Source organism: Hemitrygon akajei, chromosome 3 (genome assembly GCF_048418815.1).
Source record: "Hemitrygon akajei chromosome 3, sHemAka1.3, whole genome shotgun sequence".
NCBI classification, from domain to species: Eukaryota; Metazoa; Chordata; class Chondrichthyes; order Myliobatiformes; family Dasyatidae; genus Hemitrygon; species Hemitrygon akajei.
The window spans coordinates 180,796,858-180,819,638 of record NC_133126.1 but is presented as its reverse complement, the minus strand read 5'-3'; the positions used below and the strand labels follow the sequence as shown (position 1 = coordinate 180,819,638).

General features: G+C 42.0%; 1 protein-coding gene across 3 annotated transcripts in view; it reads left to right on the top strand.

Annotated features, from left to right (window-relative positions):
• Positions 1 to 22,781, top strand: part of LOC140725691 (sodium/hydrogen exchanger 9-like) — a 531,897-nt gene that overhangs the window by 345,380 nt on the left and 163,736 nt on the right. The window lies entirely within an intron of this gene.

Below are 22,781 nucleotides of genomic sequence, written 5' to 3'. Positions count from 1 at the left end.
CCTACAGCAATCTTGAGTTTACTTCCTTTCATAGGGAGACCAGAATTGTACACGATATTTTAGGTGCATTGTCATCTCCACCCTATGTATAAGTTATAATGACAACAACTTGCATTTACAATGCACATTTAACATTGGGGCTCCTCAGAGGAACATAATCAGTTAAAAATCCCCAGCCTACAAGAAATATAGATCAGAGCCCCTTGTCCACAATCAGTGCCAAAGCTGGGGTCTGCGTTATCGGCCTCTTTGGTGCTGTCAAATGTGGAATTACATGCTGAGGTAGTGTCCTGTGTTGTCAGACTGATGTCCTTTGAAGTTGTCCCTTTGCTTTGAATTGCAGCCGCTTGTTTATCAAGACTTTCAAACTAAAAGCTGACTGAATCGAGCTGGTACTCTCAGCTGAGAACTTTTTAACATTGGTTCTTCGTAGAGAACAATAAATACTTGCTCTTTAATGAAGTTTAGTCCTGCCAGTTGGGCAGATGGCAGGGAAATGTGAGCTGAGAGACAGGAAAGATTTATTCTAAGGGTTCAATCTTCTGCAGGCAAATGTAAAACCAGTCTTATACTACCTGTTGAACTACTTTCTACATTTATGCTTTCTCCAAATATAAAGCACAGTTTCAATGCAAAGAATAAGCCCCATAGTGCAAGTTGTCAGCGCTCCAGTAGAGGGAAACGAGGAATTAATTTGATGTTTTACCAAAGTGACTGCAATTTGTCTGCTAACCAGAATTTTCCCATTCCAAGTACAATGGGCTTTTGTCATTACCAAGTCTATTAATACAAACTTCTTTATGACGAGGAACCTCAGCATACAGAATCCCCCACTGTTGTTTGTGAGGGAATTGAAAATACATCATGTTGATCTATGATAGTTCTGCTTTTGCCAAGCTCACTGCCACTCACATCTTATGTCTGAGTCTGACAGCCAGTAGGTTGAACTTTCCCTTTATTACTGGGAGATATCTCATTGCCTTTGGTAACTGTGACAGTCCTGTCAAGGTAAATCATACAGTGAAACCTCACACACTGATGTACTGTCTTTGTTGAAGCTCTTCAGTTCACTACACTCCGATCGTAGAGGCATACAGCTGATTGGCCCACTGAGTCTGTGCTGACCATCACTCGCCCATTTTTATCTTAAACCTTTTGAACCTTTGGCTTTTCTCACAATCCCTTCAAGGAAGCAGCATTGATCATCAGGAGCACCCACCAACTAGGCCATCTACCACCATCAGACAGGAGGCACAGGAGCCTTAGGTCCCACACCACCAGGTTCAGGAACAGATATTACCCTTCAGTCTTCAAGCTCGTGAACCAGTGTGGATAACTACACTCACCTCAACTCTGAACTGATCCTACAACCTACAAGCTCACTTTCAAGAACACTATAACTCATGTTCTCTGTGGCTTTTTTGCATGGTTTGACTTCTTTAGCACATTTGTTGTTTGTCAGTCTTTGCTTATGTATAGTTTTTATCAATTCTATTGTATTTATTTTCCTGCAAATGCCTGCAAGAAAATGAATCTCCAGGTGTGTATGTACATGGTGACATATATGTACATTGATAATAAATTTATAGCCTTCCCCCAGATTCTAGCACTCGCTAACAAAGAAGAATTATTGACAGCATTTAATTAATTTAACAACCTTTTTATCTCTGCTATTTTCTCCCCTTCAAATATTTATCCATTTCTTACAAAGATTACTGTCAGATTTGTATTCACCACATTTTCAGCAGTGGATTCCCAGTCCTGCAAGCACTTTACACCTAATCATTTCTCCACATCCCCTCTCCTGCCCTATTGCCACTGACATTAAACCTGTGCCCTGGCACCACTTGTCAGTGTAAACAGTTTCTCACTACAGGAGGTATAGCAGCCTTAGGTCCAATGCCACCAGGTTCAAGAACAGTTATTACCTGACAGCCATCAGGGTCCTGAACCAGCATGGATAACTACACTCATCTCAACACTGAACTGATTCCACAAACTATGGACTCACTTTAAAGGACTCTACAACTCCTGTTCTCAGTATTTTTAAAATTTTTATTTGGAGGTTTTTTTTTCTATTGCACAGTTTATCTTCTGCACGTTGATTGTTTGTCAGTCTTTGGTTGTGTGTTCATTAATTCTATTGCATTTCTGTGTATCTACTGAGAAACCCTGCAAGAAAATGAATCCCAGGATAGCATATGGTGATATTTATGTAAAAGCAGAAAGGGTTAGGAGAGGATTAGTGTAAAAGAGAATGCATGGGATTGGTGGGCCAAAGGAATAGTTTAGGAGGTGTAGCTCCATAAACTTATTTACTGAATCACGTCATGTCTTCACACATGTTCATGAAATATTTCCGGAGTTTAATTGCAGTTCCAAAGTGTTAAAATGGTAGTTGAAGTGTAATTTTACAGAAGAGGGTGAACTAGGAGGATCTGGATGCTCGGACTAGTTGCAAACTCTTTACAGGTCTGGTGTGTAGTTGAGATAAACTCAAAGTAGGTTGGCATTAAGGTAGCAGCTCTTATTCTGTTCAAAGCTTATGTTCACAGTTGTTTGAGTCACCAAGCAATTTTTTGAAGCTGTTGCTGAGGTTAGTGTGTCTGTGTGTGATGAATAGTCAGAAGAGGGACATAATGACATGTTTAGTGAAGTGGCAATGCCAACATTCTGTAAATCTGGCACTGCAAGCCCTCTCATTTTATTCTCTATTTTTCTAACACTAATGAATATTTCAAAACATCACACTAAATTAGTTTTCCCTGCAACACATGGTGACGTACCACATCATGATGTGGGGGCAGTGATGTGCTTTCTCAGAGGGCTGAAACTTTACTGAGAGCAAGCTCATCTCTAATTGATAGCAGCTCTAAACAAGATATGGACAATGCAAAATGTTATGATAATTTAGCTTAAATGAAATAAGCTTCCACATTGAAGAAACCCCCCACCACGTGGTGTGGCACCACTACCACTCTGAATGGGATAGACTTCGATCAGATCTAGCAGCCCAAGACTGGGATCTTTGAGGTGCTGTGGGCTAGCAGCAGCAGCAGAACTGTACTCAACTACCATCTGTAACCTCATGGCCCACATTATCTCCCATTCTAACATTACCGCCAGACCAAGAGATAAACCCTGGGTCAAAGAAGAGTGCAGGAAGACATGCCGTGAATAACACCAGGCATACCTCAATATGAGACGACACCTTGGTGAAGCCACAAGAAAGGACTACTTGCATGTGAAAAACCAGAAGCAGTAAGAAACAGACAGAGCCAAGTGGTCCCACAACCAGTGGATCAGATCTAAACTCTGTAGTCCTGCCACGTCCAGCCATGAATTCTGATGGACAACTCACTGGAGGAGGAGGAGGCTCCACAAATATTTCCATCCTCAATGATAGAGGAGTCCAGCACACTTGTGAAAAAGATGAGACTGAGGCAGTTGCAACAATCTTCAGTCGGAAGTGCCGAGTAGATGATCCAGCTCAGCCTCCTCCAGAAGTCCCCAGCATCTCAGATGTCAGTGTGCAGCCAATCCGATTCACTCCATGTGATATCAAGAAACGGCTGAAAGCACGGGATACTGCGAAGGCTATGTGCCAAGACAAAATCCCAGCAATAGTCTTGAAGACTTATGCTCCAGAATTTGCCATGCCACTAGCCAAGCTGTTCCAGTACATCTACAGCACCAGCATCTACCCGGCTTTGTGGAAAATTATCCAGGTATGTCCCAGACACAAGAAATAGGACAAATCCAACCCAGCCAATTACCTCTCTATTAGCCTGCTCTCAATCTTCAGCAAAGTAATGGAAGGGGTCATCAACAGTGCTGTCATGCAGCACCTACTCGGCAATAACCTGCTTATGAATACCCAGTTTGGGTTCCATCAAGGCCACTCAACTTCTGACATCATCACCTCCTTGGTCTAAACATGGACCACAGAGGTAAATACCAGAGGTGAGGTGAGAGTGATAGCCCTCGACATTAAGGTAGCATTGACTGAGTATGGCATCAAGGTGCCCTAGCTAAAATGGAGTCAATGGGAATTAGGGAGAAAACCCTTCATTGGTTGGAATCATACCTGACACAAAGGAGATGGTTGTGGTGGCTGGAGGTCAATCATCTCATTCTCAGGACATTACTGCAAGAGTTCTTCAAGGAAATGTCCTAGGACCAACCATCTTCAGCTGCTTCATCAATGACCTTCCTTCCATCATAAGGTCAGGTGGGGATGTTCGCAGATGACTGCACAATGTTCTGCACCATTTGTGATACCTCAGATAGTGAAGCAGTTCATATCCAAATGCAGCAGGACCTGGACAATATCCTGGCTTGGGCTAACAAGTGGCAAGTAACATTCGAGCCATGCTAGTGCCAGGTGATGACCATCTCCCACAAGAGAGGCTCTAACCATTGTCCCTCGACATTCAGTGCCATCACATTCACTGAATCCCCTACTGTCAGCATCCGAGGGGTTACCATTGACAGGAAACTGAACTGGTCTAGCCGTATAAACACCGTGACTACCAGAGCAGGTCAAAGGCTAGGAATTCTGTGGCGTTTAACTCACCTCCTGACTCCCCAAAGCCTGTCCGCCTTCTACAAGGCTCAGTTCAGGAGTGTGATGAAATACTCACCACTCACCTGGATGAGTTCAGTTCCATCAACACTCAAGGAGCTTAACACCATCCAGTACAAGCCAGCCCGCTTGATTGGTATCCCTTCCACAAGCATCCCATCCCTCCACCATCAACGAACAGTTGCTGCAGTGTGTACTACAAGATGCACTGCAACAACACACCAAAGTTCCTGAGACAGCACCTTCCAGATCCATGACCACTACCGTCTAGAAGGACGAGAACAGCAGATACCTGGGAACATCACCACTTGGAAATCCTCCTCCAAGTCACTCACCATCCTGACTTGGAAACATATCGCCGTTCCTTCATTGTCGCTGGATCAAAATCATGGTATTCCCCTCCCTAACTGCACTGTGGCTGTACCTACACCTCAGGGACTGCAGCAGTTCAAGAAGGCAGCTCATCACCACCTTCTCAAGGGCAACTAGGGATGGGCAATAAATGCTGGCTTAGCTGGTGACGCCCACATCCCGTGTAATGAATAAATATTTTTAAAAGTATATTTTTCATAGGAGAAGTAGACATCACGTTCAATCATGAATTCATTTTCCTTGTGAACGTGACAGTGAGTTCCCTTCTTAAACTGCCAGGAAGTTTGGTTGTGCTCTTCTGGAGTTCATGGATCTTAACTCATAAACAGTGAATGAATGTTCAGTGTGACTCAGGGAGGCTTGCAAATGGTGTCCCAATGCATCAGCTGTTCTTAGAAACACACAAGACTGCCGATGATGGAATCTGGAGCAGCAAACAAGATCAGTTCGATCTGTTAGGCTGTATGACCAGCTGAGTTCCTCCAGCATCTCGTTTGTTGCTTTGGAATCCAGCATCTGTTGTTTATTGTGTCACCATGTTGCTATTCCACTATGAGGTCTCTTCAAGTTATGCCCACATTGAAGAGGATTTACTCCCACTGGCGCTTCCTGAGTTCCTTCAGCATCTAGTTTGTTGCACCAGATGTCCTTGTCCGTCTTAATGGTCAAGGATTTCATTGCACATAGAATCAGCTTTATTTTCTCTGACGTATGTTGTGAAATTTGTAATGAGCAGTGTTGTGATCTGAGCAAAGTCACCTGAAAGAGACTGATGCTCACAGATACAGAAATGGTTTATTCAACAAATTGAGCAACAGGAATCATATTGAGACCCTTGTGGAGGAAGAGGCCTGTTCAACTCAAAATTACATGACATTGGTTAACCTCCAGGTTGAGTCAGTTGTAAAGGAGGTGAATACAATGTTGGCATTCATTTCTAGAGGTATAGAATATAAGAGCAGGGATGTGATGTAGAGGCTCTATAAGGCACTTGTGAGACCACACTTGGAGTATTGTGGGCACTTTTGGGCTCCTTATTGTAGAAAGGATATACTGACATTGGAGAGGGTTCAGAGAGGATTCACGAGATTGATTCCAGGAATGAATGGGTTACCGTATGAGAAACATCTGACAGCTCTTGGGCTGTATTCCCTGGAGTTCAGGAGAATGAGGAGGGATCTCATAGAAACATTCCAACTGTTAAAAGGCCTGAACAGATTAGATATGGCAAAGTTATTTCCCATGGTAGGGGATTCTAGGACAAGAGGGCATAACTTCAGGATTGAACAACGTCCTTTTAGAACTGAGATGCAGAGAAATTACTTTAGTCAGAGGGCGGTAAATCTGTAGAATTTGTTGCCACAAGCGGCTGTGGAGGCCAAGTCATTGGATGTATTTAAGGCAGAGATAGATATGTTCTTGATTAGCCAGGGCATCAAGGGGTACGGGGTGAAAGCAGTGGAGTGGGGATGACTGGAAGAACTGGATCAGCCCATGATTGAATGGTAGAGCAGATCTGATGGGGCGAATGGCCTACTTCCGCTCCTATGGTCTTATGGACATTTTATATGCTAAAGATCAAAGGACAATTCTATACTTACAGTGTATCTACAATGCTTCCTTTGAATTACATATATTGTTTACACCTCTTTCTTCACACCCACACTCCAGACATCCAAAATGAATCTTAATCAGCATTGTCTGCTTCTGTACCAGACAGTGATGCAACCAATTAGAATGCTCTCCACCGTACTTCCGTAGAAATTTGCAAGATTCTTTGGTGAGTTATCAATTCTCTTCAAACTCCTAAAGAAGTAGAGTCTTCTAACTCCTGATGAAATGAGGCATACCTTATTTGTGATTACATCAATGTGTTGGGCCCAGAAAAGATTCTCTTGAGATGCTGATGTCCAGGAATTTGAAGCTGCTCAGTCTTTCCACCACTGACCTCTCTCAATGAAGTCCTCCCAACTTCCGCATCCTGAAACCCACAATCAATTCCTTGGTCTACCTAATACTGATTGTGAGGTTGTTGTTGTCACACCACTCACCCAGTCGATCTGTCTCACTTCTGTATGCCTATTTGTTGCCACCTAAGTTTATGCCAGCAACAGCGGTGTCATGGACAATTTATAGAATCCATTTGAGCTCTGCCTAGCTATACAGTCATGAATATGGACACAGTAGAGTAATGGGCTAAACACGCATCCTCTAGATGCACCCGTGTTGATAGTCAGTGAGGTGAAGATGTTATTACCAATTCACACTTGCTGTGCTCTCATGACAAGGAAGTCAGGGATCTTGTTGCAGAGGGAGGTTTCGAGGTCCCACATCCATTGCTGTCTGTTGTGTCTCCTGTAATTGCTGCTCTACTTCTAAAGTTTAATTTTCAGCTAATATCAGATTCAGGTTTATTGTCATTGACAAAAGTTATGAAATTTGTTGTTTTGTGGCAAGTACAGTGCAGGAATAACAAATTACTGTAAGTTGGAATAATTAATTAAGATAGCGCCAAAGAGGGACAGTGAGGTAGTGTTCATGGGCTGTTCAGAAATTTGATGGCAAAGGGGAACAAGCTGCTCCTGAAACATTGAATGTGGGTCTTCAGGCTCCTCTACCTCCTCCATGATGGTAGTAATAAGACAAGCGCATGTTCCTGATGGTAAAGCTCCTTAATAATGGATGCAGCCTTTGTGAGGCACCATTTCTTGCAGATGTCCTTTATGGCGGGGTGGGGAGGGTGGTGTCCATGATGAAGCTGGCTGAGTCCTCAAGCCTCTGCTGCCGCTGTGCATTGGAGGCTCCTTACCAGCCTGTGAAACAACGGGTCAGAATGCTGTCCACCATAAATCTATAGAAATTTGCAATGGTCTTTGGTGACATACCAAATCTCCTCAAGCTCCTAACAATGTAGAGCTGCAGATGTGTCTTCTTTGTGATTGCATCAATGTATTGGGCCCAAGACATATTTTCTGTGACAATTACCCCTGGGAATGGCAGGTTTCCTTTTCTCAAGGACATCAGTAATCTTGAGGACAATTCACCATTATTCATGCCAGCTTCCGGGTGATATAATTAACTGAATTTTAATTCTGCATCTGTTCTACTGGGTTTGAACTCATGATAGGTCCCTGGATCACTAGTCGAGTCATTTGCTGCCATTTTAGCTGAATTTGATAGATATCAATGGTCAAACAGACCCCATCCCTACGTTTAATTACAGTATATTTTTGATGCATTTTCTGTCCTGAATTTATGCTCCATAAAGTTGACTATTAATATCTGTTTGTATTCTGTTTCTGTTGCCCAGTGCATTTAGCAGAGAAGCTGAATTAAAGGGATTAGAAATGCTGAGATTCCAAGGTATTGAAATGTTAATTGTACTTATAATAAAAGTAGACTTGTAATTTGGGTAAGACTCTGAATCCACAGCATTCCTTTGGCGTTCAGTGACACCATAGTATAGAAGTTCATTTTTTCCCGTCCTAGTCTTTTTAGGATTAATGATAGGAGTAGCAATTAGATCCGAACCTCTCTATGTCGTAATTCCATTTGTCCATCTTGATTCCATATTTCCTACATTTTTAACAAAAGCCAAATCAAATAAAATCTTTTTGTTCACATCCCTCATGTTTACCTGTTCAGCAAGAAGTCGAGATAGAATATATCAGGTTTGACTGATATATATTGAAGTGCGCTGGGAGTTGGCACACTTTTGTCAGTAATACCACATCAATTGTGTGTAAGTAATAGAGAAGGACTCTTGCAGACTGACACCTTCTCCTCCAGTAATGCTATATTCTGTCACATTTTCTGGAATTTATGTTGCGTGCCATTTCATTTCTGTCTAGACTGTTTTTTTTTCCCTCTAGTGTTTCTAGTGTGCACTGTGCTGAACAGCACAGTGAACAAATTTGGATACCTGCACAATTTCCAGTGCACTGAAACACAGCACACTGTTATTGCTGGAGGTCACAATGAGAGCTCTGTAGACACATTTCAATCCAACCTGCTTTGTTCCAAATAAAATTTAGCAGACATATTGCAAGTGGATATAGCAAATAATAATCAAAAGCAACAGTTCTTCTGATTCAGATCTGATAGAAGAGCTTTCTGCCATGTGCCTTGCACTTCAAGCCACCAGAGCTTATTGGTTCCCTAGTATCATTTTTGTAGACGAGCACTCTTACAAACCTCCCCCAACCCCCACCAAACAACCCACTTGCCCTCTCACTTAACTGTGCTTCGTAGATTTTTGGCTCTTATTCCCAGCCAATTTATATCTTACATTCATCACTCAGACACTGATGAAGCTAAAGATAACTCAGAAGAGGATTTAACATCCAGTCTGACAGAGGATGGGAAAATATTCATTCAATTCCATAGGAGTTTCATAGTTTCTTTATAGAGAATGGTTTTTAAAAAATAAACACATTTCTGCACATCCACACATTTGGGACTAGCAAATTCCTTCAGCTGCGGTGATGAGCGATTTCATAAAAGGGCCCCACCTGCCCTCTTGAGTGGCAGAATCTGTTGCACGATTGGAAGAAGTTCACTCGTGTCTTGGGCAGTAGTCAACCAATCATCAAAACAATTATTGTTCACTGTCATGTTCTTGTAAGCAGTAAGAAGTTGAAATCTGACGGCCCTGTCAGCAGCAGGAGCAGGCCACAGTGATAAGGTTTCTTGCAGGTCAGTGACTTTTACAAGGAGAGTTTCGTGGGTATTCCGGCTCATTCTGACGGCCCAGTCAGCGGCAGGAGCAGGCCACAGAGACAGGGTTTCTCGCAGGATGGCGACATTTGTTTAAAAGTACAGATAAATTATAGACCAGTGAGTCCTACTTCAGTGGTTGGTAAGTTGATGGAGAAGATCCTGAGAGGCAGGATTTATGAACATTTGGAGAGACATAATATGATTAAGAATAGTCAGCATGGCTTTGTCAAAGGCAAGTCGTGCCTTACGAGCCTGATTGAATTTTTTGAGGATGTGACTAAACACATTGATGAAGGTAGAACAGTAGATGTAGTGTATATGGATTTCAGCAAGGCATTTGATAAGGTACCCCATGCAAGGCTTACTGAGAAAGGAAGGGGGCATGGGATCCAAGGGGACCTTGCTTAGTGGATCCAAAATTGGCTTGCCCACACAAAGTGTGGTTGTAGACTGGTCATATTCTGCATGGAGGTTGGTGACCAGTGGTGTGCCTCAGGGATCTGTTCTGGGTCCCCTTCTCTTTGTGATTTTTATAAATGACCTGGATGAGGAAGTGGAGGGAACTACATCTGCATGAAATGTATCTGGCTGCAGCTCCTTGAAGACCGTGTTAGGGATCTGGAGCAGCAGCTGGATGACCTTCGGTTTGTACGGGAGAGTGAGGAGGTAATCAATCAGAGTTACAGCAGCTGGGTGACTGTCAGGAGAAATGTAAATATGAATAGGCAGTTAGTGCAGAGCACCCCTGTGGCCATTCCCCTATTCCCCTCAACAATAGGTATACCGTTTTGGATACTGTTGTGGGGGATGACCTCCCAGGGGAATGCCACAGAGAATGGGTTACTGGCACTGAGCATGGGTCCGTGATGCAGAAGGGAAAAAGGGAGAAGAGGGGAGTGGTAGTGATGGAAGACTCAATAGTCAGGGGAACAGACAGAAGATTCTGTGGACATGAATGGGATACCCAAATGGTATGTTGCTCCCCAGGTGCCAGGGTCAGGGACATCTCAGATTGCATCCACAACATTTTGGAGAAGAAAGGAGAGCAGCCAGATGTCTTGGTACATATTGGTAACAATGACACAGGAAGGAAAAGCAAAGAGGTCCTGAAAAGAGAATTTAGAGAGCTAGGCAGAAAGCTAAGAAGCCTAACCTCCAGGGTAATAATTTCTGGATTACTGCCTGTGCCACACACCAGTGAGGGTAGGAACAGGATGATTCAGCAGATTAATGCGTGGCTGAGAAGCTGGTGCAGGGGTCAGGGCTTTTGGTTCTTGGATCAATAGAATCTCTTCTAGAGGAGGTATGACCTGTTCAAAAGTGACGGATTGCACCTGAACCTGGGTGGGAGGCAATATTCTCATGGGCAGGTTTGTTAGAGCTGTTGGGGAGGGTTTAAACTAATTTGGAGAGGAGTGGGAACCGGAGTAAAGAGACTCAGGATAGGATGGATGGTGAAAAAGCAAAGATAGCATGCAGTCATAATGTCAGGAAGGGCAGGAAGGTGATAATTGAGCCAGTGATAATTGAGTATCAGTGTATTAGGAGTGCAGAATCAAAAGGGTAGCAAATACGTTACTCCCAACGCACGGAGTATAAGAAATAAGGTGGATGATCTTGTTCCACAATTACAGATTGTCAGGTATGATGCTGTGGCCATCACTGAATCACGGCTGAAGGATGGTTGTAGTTGGGAGCTAAACGTCGAAGGCTACACGTTGTATCGGAGTGATAGGAAGGTGGCAGAGGGGGTGGTGTGGCTCTGCTGGGAAAGAATGTCATCAAATCAGTAAAAAGATGTGACATGGGATCGGAAGATTTTGAAACCTTGTTGGTTGAGGTAAGAAACTGCAAGGGTAAAAGGACCCTGATGGCAGTTATATACAGGCCTCCCAACAGTAGCTGGGATGTAGACCACAGATTATAACAGGAAATAGAAAAGGCATGTCAAAGGACCAATGTTATGATAGTCATGGGAGATTTCAACATGCAGGTCGGTTGAAAAAGTCAGGTTGGTAATGGATCTCAAGAGTGTGAGTTTGTTGAATGCCTAAGAGATGGCTTTTTAGAGCAGTTTATCGTTGACCCTATCATGGGATCAGCTATACCGGATTGGGTGTTATGTAATGAACCAGAGATTATTAGGAACCTTAAGGCAAAAGAACCCTTAGGAGACAATGATTACTATATGATTGAGTTCAATTTGAAGTTTGATAGAGAGAAAGTAAAGTGTGATGTAGCAGTATTTCAATGGAATAAAGGAAATTGCAGTGGTATAAGAGAGGAGTTGGCCAAAGTTAATTGGAAGGAGATGCTGGCAGGGATGACAGCAAAGCAGCAATGGCGTGAGTTTCTGGGAAAAATAAGTAAGGTGTAGGATAGATGTATTCCAAAACTGAAGAAATACTCAAGTGGCAAAACAGTACAACCTTGGCTGTCAAGAAAAGTCAAAGCTAACGTAAAAGCAAAAGAGAGCACATACAACAAAGCAAAAATTAGCGGGAAGACAGAGGATTGGGAACCTTTTAAGACCCTACAGAGAGCAACTAAAGGAATCATTAGGAGGGAAAAGGTGAAATATGAAAGCAAATTAGTAAACAATATCAAAGTGAATCGTAAAAGTTTTTTTAAGTTTGTAAAAAAATAAAAGGGAGATGAGAGTGGATATAGGTCCGCTAGAAAATGAGGCCGGTGAAATAATAACAGGGGGCAAGGACTGGAAAATTGCAAATGTCACTCATTCTTTAAGAAAGGAGGAAGACAGCAGAAAGGAAGCTATAGACCAATTAGCCTGACCTCGGGACTTAGGAAGATGTTGGAATCAAGGATGAGGTTATGGAGTACTTGGTGACACAGGACAAGATAGCACAAAATCAGCATAGTTTCCTTCAGGGAAAATCTTGCCTAATGAACCTGGTGGAATTCTTTGAGGAGATTATAAGTAGGGTAGATAAAGGGGATGCAGTGGATATGGTATACTTGGACTTTCAGAAGGCCTTTAACAAGGTACCACACATGAGGCTGCTTACCAAGTTAACAGACATGGTTAAACCATTGGTTGATTGGTAGGAGGCAGTGAGTGGGAATAAAAGGATACTTTTTTGGTTAACTGCCAGTGACTAGTGATGTTCCACAGGGGTCGGTGTTGGGACTGCTTCTTTTTATGCTGTGTATCAGTGTTTTAGATGATGGAATAGGTGGCTTTGTTGCCAAGTTGCAGATGATACGAAGATTGGTAGAGGGGCAGGTAGTGTTGAGGAAACAGGTAGGCTGCAGAAGGATTTAGACAGATTAGGAGAATGGGCAAGAGAGTAGCAAATGAAATACAATGTTGGAAAATGCATGGCCATGCACTTTGATAATAGAAATAAATGTGCAGATTATTTTCTAAATGGGGAGAAAACCAAAAATCTGAGAAGCAAAGGGACTTGGGAGTCCTTGTGCAGTGTTACGTACCCCATAACTGGGTTTCTAACCAGCAGAGAAAGAAGAATTCGTTGGAGTCTGGTGGTTCTATACTAAAGGTGTTTATTAATAAAAATAAGCAAAACCATATCAATAATGCAAATATACATATAAAACCAGTTAGCAGTAATAAACCTAAAAGTGTAGGAATAATAATAAACAATAATAAACAAGCTCTATCGATGTCTAGGGGTAAATAAATTGTCATAGAAAAGTATAAAGTTCAGTTCAGTTCATGAGTGCTGATGTAGTTATGGTTGTTGTATTGTAATCGTTGGAGAGAGAGAGCGAGGGAGATGTAACAGCTACAGTCAGGCAAACCTTTCTTTGCTTTCTTAATCCGTCATATCGGTGTGGTCATTCAGTTATGACTTCTCCGTCCTTCTGCTAGACCGTTCTTCTGTGGTGGACTCGTCACTCTGGCATGAGTGGACACACACACAAGTCCCCACCGGCCCTGCTTTTACACTGATAGCCTTACAGACCGACCTCCTGGTTCGGTCTTCGAAGCCCCCACCTTTCTTGTGGGTTCCAACACTCAATCAGTGTGCACTGGCGTGTCTGGAGGGTGTCTCTCCAGACCTATCTTTTATCCCTACTCATGGGGACTCAGCTATCCATCACTCCTGAATGACTGTGTCCATCAAATAAGGCCACTCCTTCAGTCCACTGAGGAATGTTTATGAGCAAACTATTGTCCTTGCAGCAAAACAGTAAGTAATTCAAAAAGGAGTCACAATACGGTTAATCAGGAATATCCCCCTCTCTCTTATCTGTCGCCGATGTTCTTGGTTGTTTTTCCGTCTCTCTTTCTCATGGTCAGCATAGCAACAGTAATAGTTCGTGGTTCTCAGGAGGGGAATGGTTAACTCTGTAGCCCATTGTCCATCAGGTCTGTTCATCACTCATAACAGCAGCATTCCCAAAATTTGCAGGTAGAGTCAGTGGTGAGGAAGGCAAATGCAGTGTTAGCATTCATTTCAAGAGGTCTGGAATACAAGAGCACGGATGTGATGCTGAGGCTTTATAAGGCACTGGTGAGGCCTCACCTCCAGTATTGTGAACTGTTTTGAACTCTTCATCTAGGAAAAGATGTGCTGGCATTGGAGAGGCTTCAGAGGATGTTTGCAAGAATGATTCTGGGAATGAAAGGTTAATCATACAATTAATGTTTGATAGTTCTGCATCTGTACTCACTGGAATTTAGAAGGATGAGGGAGAATCTCATTGAAACCTTTCAAAAAACCTAGACAGAGTGTAAACACAAAGTACACTGCTGATGCTGTGGTCAAATCAAAACGTACAAAAAAGCTGGATGAACTCAGCAGGTCGGGCAGCATCTGTTAAAAGAAGCAGTCAACGTTTCGGGTCGAGACCCTTCATCAGGACTGAAGCAGTCAACATTTTGGGTCCTGACGAAGGGTCTCAACCCGAAACGTTGACTGCTTCTTTCAACAGATGCTGCCCGACCTGCTGAGTTCCAGACAGAGTGGATGTTGAAAGGATGTTTCCCATGGTGGAATAGTCTAGAACAAGAGGGCACAGACTCAGGGTAGAGGGGCATTTATTTAAAACAGAGATGCAGAGAAATTAGCCAGAGGATGGTGAATTGCTGGAATTTTTTTTACCACAAGCATCTGTGGAGCCCAGGTCATTCGCTGTATTTAAGGCAGAGATTGGCAGGTTCTTGATTGGACTTGGCATCAACAGTTATGGGGAGAATGCCAAGAGTTGGGGCTTATGAAAGGGAGAAAATGATCACCCATGATTGAGTGGCGGAGCAGACTCGATGGACCAAATGGCCTAATTCTTCTCCTATGTCTTATGGTTTTATGGTTTTAATGAACTTAATGAATATTGGTGTTATTATTAAAAGCTCCAGAATCAATCCGTGTGAGTGTCATGTTGTGTTCTTATTATCCTTTGATTTAATGATTTTATTTAACTCACTTGGTAGGGTGCATCAGAAGTTATTTAATACTCAGCCACATTGCTGAAAGATTGGAGTGAGATATGAACTTGCAGTTCACTAATGGCCATGCTTGCTCCACTGTGACAGTAACTACGTACATTTTGAAAGGCCTTTTGTTGATTGTACAGTCCTTTGGGATGCCTTGAGCTTCTGCAACTTCCTTGGTATTTGTAATGTGAAATTCTCTGATTATTGAATCCTTCTGAAACACTTGAATCCGAATTTATGTTGCAGGTTCCGGCATACAAATGAATACCATGGGTTTGAATGTGTTAATAAGACCATAAGACTATAAGATATAGGAGCAGAAGTAGGCCATTCAGCCCAATGAGTCTGTCCACCATTCAATCATGGACTGATCCATTTCTTCCAGACATCCCCATTCCCCTGCCTTCTCCCCATACCCTTTGATGCCCTGGCTAATCAAGAACCTATCTATCTCTGCCTTAACTGCACCCAATGACTTGGACTCCACAGCCACTTATGGCAACAAATTCCACAGATTTACTACCCTCTGACTAAATTAATTTCTCCGCACTCTGTTCTAAATGGACATCCTTCAATCCTGAAGTCATGCCCTCTTGTACTAGACTCCCCTACCATGGGAAATAACTTTGCCATATCTAATCTGTTAAGGCCTTTTAACATTCAGAAGACATTCCTCATACGGTAACCCTTTCATTCGTGGAATCATTCTTGTGAATCTTCTCTGAACCCCCTCCAATGTCAGCATATCCTTTCTAAAATTAGGAGCCCAAAAGTGCACATAATACTCCCAGTGTTGTCTCACGAGTGCCTTATAGAGCCTCAACATCACATCCCTACTCTTATATTTGATACCTCAAGAAACGAATGCCAACATTGCATTTGCCTTCTTCACCACCGACTCAACTTGGAGGTTAACCTTTAGGGTATTTTGCACAAGGACTCCCAAATCCATTTTCATCTCTGCGTTTTGAATTCTCTCCCCCTCTATGTAACAGTCTTCCCGTTTACTTCTTCCACCAAAGTGCATGACCATACACTTTCCAACATTGTATTTCATTTGCCACTTCTTTGCCCATTCCCCTAAACTATCTAGGTCTCGGTTTCCTCAACACGGCCTGTTCCTCCACCTATCTTTGTATCATCGGCAAATTTAGCCACAAATCCATTACTCCCATAGTCCAAATCGTTGACATACATCATAAAAAGCAGCGATCACAACACCGACCCCTCTGGAACTCCACTGGTAACCGGCAGTCAGCCAGAATAGGATCCCTTTATTCCCACTCCCTGTTTTTTGCCGATCAACCAATGCTCCACCCATGCTAGTAACTCTCCTGTAATTCCATGGGCTCTCATCTTGCTAAGCAGCCTCATGTGCAGCACTTTGTCAAAAGCCTTCTACAACTCCATGTACGCCACATCTACTACATCTCCTTTGTCCACCCTGCTTGCAAATTTCTCAAAAAATTGCAGTAGGTTAGACAGGCAGGATTTTCCTTTCAGGAAACCATGCTGTCTTTGGCCTACTTGTCATGTGCCTCCAGGTATTCCATAATCTCATCCCTAACAATTGATTCCAACAACTTCCCAACCACTGATGTCAGGTTAGTAGATCTATAGTTTCCTTTCTGCTGCCTCCCACCCCTCTTAAGTAGTGGAGTAACATTTGCAATTTTCCAGTCATCCGGTACAATGCCAGAACCTATCGATTCTTGAAAGATCATCGTTAATGCCTCCGCAATCTCTCCGGCTACTTCCTTCAAAACCGAGGGTGCATTCCATCAGGACCAAGAGATTTATCCACTCTCAGACCATTAAGCTTCCTGAGAACCTTCTCAGTCGTAATTTTCACTGCACGAACTTCACTTCCCTGATACTCTTGAATGTCCAGTATACTGCAGCTGTCTTCCACTGTGAAGACCGATGCAAAATACACATTCAGTTCCTCCGCCACCTCTGCGTCTCTCATTACAATATCTCCAGCATCATTTTTTATTGGTCCTATATCTACCCTCGACTCTCTTTTACCCTCTTTTAATAAGATAAATGTAAGAGCACTAAGTAATAAAGGAATAAAAGTGAAGATTAGATGACCAAAATTAGTTTTAAACAATCCATTGAGTAGGTATATGGAGTCACCAGACAAGAAAACTGAAGTAAGAAAAGTAAAAAGATAGCTCCCATATGTCTGTTAATTCTGATTAACACTGCTTCATCTCGACAGTGTGTTCCCTGGAGCTCCATTTAAAAGAAATATTTTATTTTTTTACCATACCCAACTGACAACTTTTAATTGCTTTGCTTAACCTTAGCTAAGCAAAAATATATATTCTTTGAATTCAATGTGATTTTTTTTTTAAAGGACTTCTAACACCTTCATTGCAATCAGTGCAGTGCATTTCACTTGCATTCATTTTGGTAATGCAGCCAATTTGTTACAGTGCTGTTAATTGAGGGTATGACAGAATAATGATTAAGTTACTAATATTCAGTTTTCTGGACTGTGCATCCACAGTGGGAGTTCATATCCCACTGTGGTGAAAAGGAATTTCAATTCAAATAATTAAATAAGATCTAGATTTTAAAATGAGTGCTTGTCAGATAAATGGCAAGTTAGTAAAGTGCTGGCTGATTGTAAAAGTCTGTTTGGTTCACTCATCTCCTTGCCTGGTCAGGCCTATTGTAACTCAGGACGCAGCATTGTGGTTTCCGGTGACATCGACGTTGCACGAACACTGTTTTCAATTATCGTTAAGCTGCACTGTTCTCTCTTCATGAGCATTCACTTGAAGTGGTCGCCAGGAAGTCAGAAGACAGTGAGATTAACAGGTGTGCAGCAGTCCGTCAGCTGTGTGCTGGAATGTCAGCCCAAACTTTCTTTGAGAATCAGAATCAGGTTTAATATCACCAGCATATGTCGGGAAATTTCTTAACTTTGCAGCAGCAGTACAATGCAATACATAACACTACTTGTTTACTTTAAATATTTAATATATATAATATACACAGTTAAAGAAATAGTGCAAAGAACAGAAATTAGAAAAATGTAGTGAGGTGCTGTTCGTGGGTTCAATATCCATTCAGAAATCAGATGGCAGATAGCAAGAAGCTATTCTTTTTCCTGAATCGTTGAGTTTAAACATCAAACATTCTGCCTTTGCAGTGAAAACTTGAGCCTTGTATGTTAAATAAAGAAACAAGTCAGGAAACAGCTGCAGGAAATTAAGGCAGAAGAGTGCAGATGTTGAAATGAAAACAGAAAATTCTGGAATGTGTCAGATATTGGATGGTTATCCTGGAACATTAACATCATTATTATCATCATCATGTGCCGTCTTGTATGATGTATGCGATCATGGCAACCATGATCGTTCTTGGCAAATTTTTCTACAGAAGTGTTTTGCCATTGCCTTCTTCTGTGCAATGTCCATACAAGATGGGTGACCGCAGCCATTAATACTCTTCCGAGATTGTCTGCCTGGCATCTGTGGTCGCATAGCCAGGACTTGTGATATGCACTAGCTGCTCCTTTGGCTCCCGTGACCCCAATCGGGGGGCTAAGCAGGTGCTACACCTTGCCCAAGAGTGGCCTGTAGGCTAGCAGAGGGAAGCAGTGCCTCACCACAGATTTTGAAAGTTTCTGCCACTTTCTGGCTTAGTTACTGGACAAAAACAATTCTGGGAGGCTTTAAGAACACAGTAGATTTCCAATGAGAGGTTTTGTCTTTGTGAATGAGATTGTGCTCATCTTTCTGGGTATAACAGTACCCTGTATAGCAGAGGGATGAGCATAAGTTTTGGATCTGATCGGAGATTTGTGTTAAAATCCTTAAATGAATAGTAATGATCTAGAAGTCACTGTGAAAGGAAGAAAGAGCAGATACAACAGTAGCTTACATAAAGGAATTAACACATAAAATTAAAACAGAAGAATCAAGGCTGTGGGATCACGAAACTGCTCTAAGTGGCTTGCTAACAAGTTTCATGATAATGCCGGTGATGTTAAACCTGATTTTGATTCTGATTCTGTTGCTATCTGAACTCAGCATGAGCCCAGTTGATTGGAATATCCTCCTCTTGTACTAGATCAGTCTTTAGGTTCAGTTTTGTGATTCCATTGCCCCTTCAGAGTGGTAAATGAAGCTCTGTTTACAGAGACAGAAAATGCAGCTGGGTACTGTTTATAAACCACATTATAGAGCTGCACGGTCAGAAGAAATCCATGGCCAAAAATTAAAAGAGAAAGTCAAAGCTGAGAAAAATTCTTCGTTTTCATTTATGTGCGAATTTTTAAGAACAGACATATTTCTGAATTTTGTCAAGACTTTCAAACATTGTGGGGGCCTTTTCTGAATTATTTTCAAAACCTTCAGTTCGTTGTTTAAACTCAGATGTTGGCTATTATTAATTTTTATTATATGAGAAGGTATTTTACCTTCTTTCCTCCTCAATGAACAGCTTCAGTCTTTGTAGGGTTTAGATTTTTTTTGTAATAAATTAGTATAGTTTTATATAACTATTGATTAACTTATATGAATACAGTGCAATGAGATTGTTATTATGAATAGATATAATGTAATTGGTAATTTTTTTGACCTTTTATATACACTTTCTTGTACTCTGTATTCTTCTATGTAGAAACTAATAAACTAATTTTAAAATATATTGGAAAGAGAACCATTACAACATTGAATCACAGTGGATTTAATCTGGCTTTTTTTTAACACTGATCAGCGAGGAATTGATAAGTTAAACAGTCTGTTTTCCTGGTGGAAATGACAAATACCAGAGGTTTAGGATGAGAGGGGGGAAGTTCAAAGAGGATGCAAGGCAAATATTTTGTGTGGGAGGGGTGGTGTGGATGTGTTGAGGAGTGTCAGGAGATATGTGGAAGCAGATATGTCAGCAGCATTGAAGAGACATTTAGACAGGCCATGAAGTAGGTAGGAAATAGAGGTACATGGATCATTTGTGCATGCAATTCAGTTCACTGTGGATTTACATCACAGTTAATGCAGACATGGTGGGTCTTCCTAGCATTTATACTGTTTTATGCTCTATATTCATTTTCAGCCAACATGCCATTTGCTTTCTTAATTACTTGCTGCATTTGCACGCTAACATTTTATGTTCAATGCACTAGAAAGCCTTGGTCCATCTGCTACTACGTCCACTCATTTGCAGTCTCTCTGGAAAAGGGGCCCAAGTTTATTACAGCCAATGAATCAGAAAATCTGCAAATGCCGTAAATCTGAAGTGAAAGCAGATTCAGCAGATCAGGCATCTTCGTAGAGATAATATTTCATGTCTGAGACCCCTGCTTCAGCACTTGGGAAATGGGAAAACAAGTTAATCTTGAGTTGAAGAGAAGGTGACAGAAGGGATGGCCATTAAAAAGGAATAGATGTGATAGGGTGTGACCAGGGTCTAGACCTAAATTACTGACCATCCCTTTGCCCCCATGGATGCTGCCTGACGCACAGAGTTCTGCCAGCAGTTTATTTTTGGCTCATTTTACACAATCCATATATTTGCTAAATAATTCATCATAGGTCCCTTGCTCAGCCTTTTCTTGCAATCATATGTGTCCTGCCTGCAGTGATAGTAGCTTGTTATTCAGCCCACGCTTCACAGTGGCTTGGTGTTGACTGGAAGCACTGCATTCTCACTAACCTGTGATTTTCCCAACACTCAAGGTAGGTTTTCCTACCTTTTCACAGCTGTCACGTCACTGACCTGCCTGTCAGATGTCGTAGACTTGTGTCCAAACTTCCTTACTCTGGTGAATCTTTTGTTTTGGGGAAATTAGGCATTAGCTGCATATGCAGTGCATCTTTAACACATCAGAATGGGTGAGTAGCAACCACCAGACATCCATATCTCCTCATTTAAAATTGGAGAAAGTTCACTAGGTTGATTTCTGCAGTGAGAAGTTTCCCTTACAGGAGAAGATTGAGCACCTGGAAAACTGTGTGTGGTTTTGTACCTAAGGTTTTGCCTCTATTTATTTGAAATGATCTAGTTGAGAAGGAAATTTGTAAGGAGGCTTGATAACGAGGATGTTGGGAAATCTCAGCGCATAGTTTCTGAACGTAAAAGCTGGAGATCAGAGAACCATAGAACATTATAGCACAGAAACAGGCCTTTTGGCCCTTCTTGGCTGTGCCAAACCATTTTTCTGCCTAGTCCCACTGACCTGCACCTGGACCATATCCCTCCATACACCTCTCATCCATGTACCTGTCCAAGTTTTTCTTAAATGTTAAAAGTGAACCCGCATTTACTACTTCATCTGGCAGCTCATTCCACACTCCCACCACTCTGTGTGAAGAAACCTCCCCTAATGTTCCCTTTAAACTTTTCCCCCTTCACCCTTAACCCATGTCCTCTGGTGTTTTTCTCCCCTGGCCTCAGTGGGAAAAGCCTGCTTGCATTCATTCTATCTATACCCATCATAATTTTATATACCTCTATCAAATCTCCCCTCATTCTTCTACACTTCAGGGAATAAAGTCCTAACCTATTCAACCTTTCTTTGTAACTCAATTTCTCAAGTCCTGGCAACATCCTTGTAAACCTTCTCTGCACTCTTTCAACCTTATTAATATCCTTCCTGTAATTTGGTGACCAAAACTGCACACAATACTTCAAATTCGGCCTCACCAATGCCTCATACAACCTCACCATAACATTCCAATTCTTATACTCAATATTTTGATTTATAAAGGCCAATGTACCAAAAGGTCTCTTTATGGCCCTATCTACCTGTGACACCACTTTTAGGGAATTTTGTATCTGTATTCCCAGATCCCTCTGTTCTACTGCACTCCTCAGTACCCTACCATTTACCTTGTATATTCTACCTTGGTTTGTCCTTCCAAAGTGCAATACCTCACACTTGTCTGTATTAAACTCCATCTGCCATTTTTCAGCCCATTTTTCCAGCTGGTCCAAATCCCTCTGCAAGCTTTGAAAACCTTCCTCACTGTCCACTACACCTCTAATCTTTGTATCATTAGCAAATTTGCTGATCCATTTTACCACGTTATCATCCAGATCATTGATATAAATGACAAATAACAATGGACACAGCACTGATCCCTGTGGCACACCACTAGTCACAGGCCTCCACTCAGAGTAGCAATCCTCCACTACCACTCTCTGACTTCTCCCATTGAGCCAATGTCTAATCCAATTTCCTACCTCACCATGTATACCTAGCAACTGAATCTTCCTAACTAACCTCCCATGTGGGACCTTATCAAAGGCCTTACTATAGTCCATGTAGACAACATCCACTGCCTTCCCTTCATTCACTTTCCTGGTAACCTCCTTGAAAAACTCTAATAGATTTGTTAAACATGACCTACCACGCACAAAGCCATGTTGACTCTCTCTAATAACTCCCTGTCTATCCAAATACTTGTAGATCCTCTGTAAGAAATCTTTTTTCAGTGGATTTGGAATTCTCTCTCTGAGAGAGTCATTGAATATTTTCAAGGCTGAGGGGGACAGATTTAGGTGATGGGGAATGGTAGATTTATAGGAATTTGACAGGGAAGTGGTGCTAAACCAGGATCTGGAGGGTCAGAGTCAGCTATGGGAGCTTAACACCCACTCCTGCTCCTGCTCCTAATAAATACTTATGTTCCTTATTTGATGCTGGCACTAGATTATAAA